Genomic DNA, 7491 nt, shown 5'->3' with positions numbered 1-7491 from the left:
CTCAGAGGGAGCCAGCAGCGGTCACACCCAGCGGCGGAAGCAGCTAGGTGCAGGAGGGACCATGGTCCAGACAGATGGACAGAGGCATGCGTGCGTGTGGGCTCGGGGACAGACGCCTGGCCTCAGGGCTTGAGATAGGGTTAATACACTCCTCCAGCCTGTGCAGAGTCAGGGCCATCAGGCCTGCCCCGCCCCCCATCCCCACTATTGCTGTCCCCCTGCGGCAGAAGGGCCCAGGCTCCCCACTCACCACCAGGGCGCCCAGGTCTCTGCTCTGCTCTCCCCTGACATGATGGGGAAGCCAGGGGCATTCACCCCGATGACTGGCACAAGGCACATTTTAAAAAGGAGACCACCCAGCTGGCTGCTCAGAGCTCAACCCAGTGGTGCTGCCGCTCTGCCTTCCTGGCTGGCTCAGTCAGCATCGCTGGTTCGTGACTCTGCGGCCAGATGCAGTAGGATGAGCAGACAGGGACCCTCAGAAGAGCCAGACCAACCCCAGAGGGGCAGGAACTCCCCTGCCCCCCCACCCCACGTGCCCCCAGAGTTAGTCTTCAGGTGCTGTGAACCGAGTCCCTGGGAACCCACTGTCCTTGAGGTTTCCTGCCTCTTTGACTTGGTTCCAGAAGTGGCCCTTGGTGGCTTTTCTCAACTCAGGTGGAGTGGCTGACCAAGGTAACAGTTCATGGGACTTTTCCTCACATTGAGTCTCCCAGAAAGGCCATCTTGATAGGTGCCCTGGGTCTGCAAGAGGGAGTGCCCCCCCATGTCACTGGCCCAGCTCAACAAGCCCGTAGTCTACCGCTGGGGTGAAGAGGGTTTGGGGGGAACAAGAGGAGCAGTGCATTGTGCCGGGTCTGGGGTGCTGGGGCATCCTGGCAGGCCTTGCTGAGCAAGCGTGTGGGGAGGGGGAAAGGGCCCAGCAGGCTGGGGGACCTGGGACAGAGGCCTAAGACTGGCCACATGCCCCAGTGGGACAGAAAAGGCCTGAGTCCCTTTTGGCTGCATCTCACGGAGGAGCCACTGACTTTGCCTTCCCCCACCAGGGGAAGGGGACACGGGAGTCACCCATCCCACAGTGGCAGGGGTGGGCGGGCAGCAGGAAGCTGGAGGGTCTGTCGCTGTGCTCCCACCAGCTGCCATGGAGTGAGGGGGAAGGTGGGGCCCAGAGGCCACTGGGCCTCCGCCCCACCCCTCTCCCCACTTTGCTCCTGGGTGTCAATTTTCTTCTAACCACTAGTACAGCACATCTACAATCAACTGTCCTCAGAAAGGAGCCACTGTTTAAATGCCTGCAGAGTCCTGGAGCCAGGCCTACTCGCAGGCCTCTCACCCCAACCCAGAGTCGGCGGGCGGCCCTCGGCCTCCCGCCTTGCCTCCCAGAGGGCTCCAGGCCCCTTCCTGGGAGGAGGCGACCATTGGAGGCGAAGCCCGTGGGGTGGGGGGGAGAGGAAATCATGTCCAGACTCCAGTCAGGGGAGGCCCCACTGAGCTGGACAGGGAGGGGCTGTGTGTCCCCCACCCCCACCCCACAGAGAGCAGGTAGTGAAAGACCACCAGACTGAGACTTGGAACACTGGATCCCTGCGTGCTGTCTGCAGGAGCCCTCCTGGACATGAATGAGCGCCACAGGGGCCCTTACACGCCCCGGAGATTCGGGCTGATTCACTGCAAGAAAAACAAGAGCTGGATTCCTGGCGCGACTGTCTAGTGCCCAGGCAAATCAGAGCCCAGCTCCAAGTGAGGGCCGGCCTGCAGAGGGAGGAGCAGCTGGGTCTGAGTGGCGTCCCCCCCCCAGGCTGCTCCTGCTGCAGTGGCTGTGTCCTGGCCCCCAAGGGACAAAGAAAGACAGGCATAGGGTTTTAAATTGTGAGAAAAAGAAAAAACAAGAGTTGCTCATTTAGAAGGCAGGGGTGGACCCACGCCGGCCCACGCAGCAGCCACGGGCCCCATGTGACCCTTGAGAACTGGAAGTGTGGCCAGGGCAAGTGGGAGTCTCACACGGACTCAAGTCTGAGTAAGAAGAGGATGTAAAATAGCTCCCTGACATTTCATATCCATTACATGTCAAAATGATAGTTTGGATACATGGAGTTGAATGAAATGTATTTTTTTTTTAGGATTTTATTTATTTATCTTTTAGAGGGGAAGGGAAGGAGAGAAGGAGAGAAGTATCAATGTATGGTTGCCTCTCGTGAGTGCCCTGCTGGGAACTGGCCCGCAACCCAGGTATGTGCCCTGACTGGGAATCGAACCACGGTTGTCTGGTTTGCAGGCCCACGCTCAATCCACTGAGCTATGCCAGCCAGGGCATGAAATGTATTTTTTTTTTAGATTTTATTTATTTATTTTTAGTGGGGAAAGGAAGGAGAGAGAGAGAAATATCAATGTATGGTTGCCTCCAGTGCGTCCCCTGCTGGGAACTGGCCCGCAACCCAGGCACGAGCCCTGACTAGGAATCGAACCGAGATGGTGCGGTTCGCAGGCCCGCACTCAATCCACTGAGCCACACCAGCCAGGGCAGAAATGTATTTTTAAAAATTAACTTCACCTGCTGCTTTTTTGCCTTTTTAATGCAGCTGTTAGAAAATTTAACACTGCCGATGCGGCTTGCATTTGGGGCCCACGTCACAGTTCTGCGGGACAGCTCTGATCTAGAAGCTGGGCAGGGGCCCTGACTAGCAGTCTTCCTGGCCCCCCCCCCCACGTCTCCTCCTCCTGAACCTGGCGGGGGGCCCAGCACCTGGCTTAGTGTCCTGCGCCGCGGCCTTCCACTCGCCTGGCACTCGCTTCCTCTGGATGGAGAGGTTTTCGATCACCGTGTCCCAAGTCTCTGTCCTGCTCTCTGCCAGCCGTGACTCGAAGTGGCAGCTTACTCCCACCCCTGAGAGCCCCCAGGCAGGCTGGTAGGGGCAGCTTCAGGGTGTTCCAGGGCTGAGGCTGCCCACTCTCTCCTCCAGGTCCCGGGGCTCCCGGGGGCAGGGCACCCTTTTCCCTGCTGGAGCAGTGGGGGCAACTGCCGGGCTCCCATGTGTGCCCTGGTTGGAACAAGCTTCGCCAGCTCAGGCAATTGTCTTCCATTTATACAAAAGCTCTGCCCCCGGATCCTAGGAACCAGGCTGGCTGATAACTTTCCCCTCCTTGGTTCTCTGAGGAGCAAAGGTCCCTCCACCAGCTGGGATGGATGAGTGGACAAGTCTGGTGGGGAGGGGAGTTGGGAGATGGGCCCCCTTTGTCCACAGGTGCCCAGGGGAGGCAGAGGCAATGGCCCCGGGGACCCACAGGGTGGTCTGGAGGAGGCCCCTCTTGGCTGCCAGTCTGCCCAGCAGGTCTGATCGGAAGCAATGCTGAAGGTCAGCCTAGAGAGAAGCAGGTGACTCTGGCTGCCCACCTAGAGCAGAACAGGTGGAAAAAGTGCAGGCCATTCTTCTTGGACCTTTTGCACGGAGAGTGTAGAGGAAGCAACTCAAACAAACAATAAACAAATAAACAAACAATAAACAAACTGCCTATGCTGAGAGAACAGGGTTCCCCACACTGGGTGGCAAGACAGAGAACACAGAGGGGACCTCAGGAGTCCTCAAGCCCCAAGTCTGGCTGGGAGGGCAAGGTCAAGGCTGCCTGGAGCGCCTGTCTCTCCCCGAAAATGGCTCCCTTCCCTAGCCTTGGGCAGCCGAGCCCCAGTTCAGCTGTGGCCCCAGTACCGGCACAGACCACAGCCGCCTCTGGCACAAGCCACCTCTGAACTCCAGAAGTCCTCGGGGCTCTAGGTCTCCCCAGGTGACCATGGGCTCTGGGCCACTCTGCCACCTTGAAGAAGGGCCAGCCTCAAGAGCTAGGTCTAGGGACCTATGACCCTGTTGTGAAGAAGTTCAGGGTGGACGGAGGTGGCTAACTAACCCACAGGCCAACAGCACAGCAGCCGGAGGGCTCAACGGCACCACGGAGGAGCGGTGGGGCAGTCCCACTGAGCCCTGTTCACTGGTCTGAGGGAGAAAGAGGTTTATAAAATGAATCAACAGGGGAAAAAAGTACTGCTAACAGCCTTCATTGACTAATTCCTAATTAAGTCTTTATTGCAGGAAATCGGAAAGCACAGAAAGGCAGCTCATTCAATTCGGGACTCAGCTCCGGGAGGGCAGTGGGGGAGGGGGAGGGGCTGCTTAGAGACGCAGGGGCCGCTGGGAAGGGAAGGCTCTCCCACCTCTCAGCTGCCTCGGCCCCACATCTCAGGGCGGAGCCGCCCACACTCTGCGGCCCCTGGGCTCAGACGGACCGGGAACCTCCTCCTCACTGTAAGGTTGCAGAGAAGTGAGGCCCACAGATCAGCCCTGGTGAGGCAGGGGCTCCGGTGCAATGGGTGGGTGGCAGCAGGGGAGGGAAGGCAACTCACACTCATCCCGTGCCTACCAGGTACTAAGCCTTCTGCACCTTTTCCTTTTCTCCGTGAGAGCAGGGGCACGCCTGTCTTACAGGCGACGCCACCCACCGCCCCTCCTGTCCACCATCAGACAGGCCTCACTTCCAGTACGGGCTCCCAGGGCCCTGGTTACCTGCCGGTCCTAACTGCCTCCCTGGGAAAAGGTCAACCTCATAAAAAAGATGTGGCTCTTGGCTGGCGAGGGGTCATTCAACCGTAGGCTTTCCGACAATTAAAATCGCCACGGTTGGGAAGAAGCCGGCCCGCCTGCCTGGGAGTTGGCTGCAGGTTTCTAACAGAGCGGCTAAGGCGGCCACCACCCTGCCCCCGAAGCAGAAGCAAAAGCAAAGGCAAAAGCACACACACACCTTAGGTCCTTAGATCACGGCCCCTTAAAGGGTAGAAAATGTCAGACCAGAGGTTCCCACAGGATTCCACTGGCATTTGTCATTGGAGGGACCCTGACATGCATGGACGAGTAACGCAGCTAGCTAATAGTGCTACTGTACCGGCCGGCGCCCTGCAGCTGGGGGCTGTGCTCGACACTCGGCGTGTTCCTGCCACGCACGTGGCATCTCCGACACCCAACACGCCGACAGGCTGGATTCTCCCAGCTGCTGTTGTCAGGATGTGGGCCGTTTCCAATTTCCACCACTTCTCTCAGCTTTGGAACATCGCTACATTGCACAGCCAAACCTGGTTTCTATCTCCTCTGTAGCAACAAGTGTCTTCAACACAAAAACCTACAACCCACACATACTTTCGCTATCTTTGGACATTCCCCTCGAACTCTGACAGCTCCCGGCTCTCCAAGACAGACGGCAGCAGGCTGTTCAGAGTCCTGGGATCAGTTAGCTTTGTGTGGAGTGGAGGATGCTGTGTATGAAAATCAGCTCTGGAGTGAGGACAGCGAGCAGGCAGAGCACAGCCCCATCTTCGGTCCTGGGGGTCCAGCTTATCGCCCTGGCTTCGGGAGGCCGGAGGACGATGGTCCAGGGCCCTGTGGGGGGAGGGGCATACCGCCAACCCAGGCTGTCACCTCATGGCCAGGGTGAAAGGTGAAAAGCCCGGGCTGCCAGCAGGCACGGGATGGAGGCAGGCCCGGCGGTGTTTCATTTCAAACAGGGGTCTGGAGTTCTCACTTGGTTAGTGTGAAACCCAAGAAGGACAGCACATCGAGACGACGCGCGTGGAAAGGAGAGAAGCCCCAGTCCCAGCTGCCAAGCACTCCTTCTTTCCAAACAGAACCAACGAGCTGAAAGGCAGACACACTCAGACAAATGGCGTCTTCTCAACCCCACGCTGAGCATTATCCTGGCAACAAATGCCAGCTTTTCACTGCCAGTGTTTTGCAGGTCAAGACCATCGCCACCCAGCGGGGAGAAAAATCGAATCGTTAACCCAGTCTGAGGAATACAGACTGAAGGGAGCTTTCCTCTTCTCTGGGTCAGGGAGGCAGGAGACCCTTTCAGGAGCCCCCAGCTGATGGCACCACAGCCCACCCTGCAGGAGGTCAGCCCGCACAGCAGGGAGGGCCCCCAGGGGACAGAGTGGGTGTCCACACCCACCCCAGACACCTGGAGAGCTCCCTGCACCGCCTGCTCCACGGGAAGCACCACCTGGGTCCTGCGCCTTCGCTCTTGGACCCGTCAGCCCAGGGCCTGACTCTGAGCCCGTTCCCAGAAGAGGTGGAAGCTGCTGCTGGGGCCCGAGGACAGGAAGGGGCTCTGCTCTGGGCACGCCGCCCCCACGGCACAGCCTGCTTCGTGCAAGGATCCATGGGTAGGGGTGCGCAGTTAAGCGGCGACCTCGGCCTTGCCAGCTCTGTCCTGTTACAAAAACACATACTTGCAACACTAAATGTGTCTTGTCACAGCCTTGCTGGCAGACAAGGGCCACTCCTAGCCAGAGCAGTCAGCAGGGACACCAGGAGAAAAAGAATGTCTGGTAGGGCCATGAGAACGAGCAGCTCAGCAGAGCAGCAAACACAACGCCCGTCTCTGGTGCTCCACGAGGGGGCACTTGAGGGGTCGTGGGTGAGGCAAAAGGACACCTTCCCAGAGAACAAGGACAGAAGGTGCTGCTCCAGCCTGGGGCTCACCCCACAGTGCACAGACACCGGCAAGGGCAGGCCTGAGGACTGCCTGCATGACGGGGCCCCACACTGGGCTCCTGGTACAGAGGATGGTCCAGCGGCGGCCGGGGCCAAGGTCGGTGGGAGGTGGTGAGGGAGACTCGGAAACTGGACCACAGCCCTGGTGCTGCCCAGCACACTGGGGAGCTGGAGGGGTGAGGGAAAGGAGAGGCCCCGACCTCCCTCAGCCCCTTAGGCCCTGAGCCTTGGGGACAAAGATCCAAGACCACCACCTGAGATCACCTGTTCCGTTTTAGGAGCAAGGGAGGACACCCCTAAATCGTGTGGCAGAGCCTACGAAACTTTCCATTTGAAAACAATCACTTCCTGAGGTTCTGACCCAAAACAAACCCTGGGGGAGGAGAGGTCCAAGCTGGGAGCGCCTGAGAGTCCCAGCACGGCCTGCCTTCCTTCCCACCGCTCTCTCCTGACCTCTGCCAACCGCTCTGCAGGTTGCTGCAAGGGGCGCCATCACGCCCACGGGGGATGCCACCTGGCATGACGTACTCCGGTCGGTCACTCACTGCTCCACCCTCTCCTCAGGCTGTGCGGGTCAGCTCCTGGCCTGAACCACGCGTGAGCTGGCGTTACCGGGGCGGGCACTCCTTCCTGCGGGACGTTTCCACCACCAGAGAGACCCACACGTGCCGGGTCTCACTTCAACCTCTACTCCTTGCTTTCTCACATGGCTGTTTTGACTTCTTGCTGACGCTACAGTAGGAATAAATGAGTGACTGAGGAAAAAATAAAAGGGTAATGAAAGAAACTGATTAGAACACAATGGCACCTAAAAATTACAGTGTCTCCATCACTTGCTTATCTGGCATCACACTCGCGTTGCCAGAAGTCGGGACGCACCCGGCCCGACAGGATGGTTCGGCCGGGTCCCAGGAGACACCCGGGGCTGGGTGTGGGGGAGGGCACGCAAAAAATGGGC

Source organism: Sturnira hondurensis, unplaced genomic scaffold (assembly GCF_014824575.4).
Source record: "Sturnira hondurensis isolate 20B ecotype Veracruz unplaced genomic scaffold, ASM1482457v3 Scaffold0001221, whole genome shotgun sequence".
NCBI classification, from domain to species: domain Eukaryota; kingdom Metazoa; phylum Chordata; class Mammalia; order Chiroptera; family Phyllostomidae; genus Sturnira; species Sturnira hondurensis.
Note: the sequence above shows the minus strand (reverse complement) of the source record.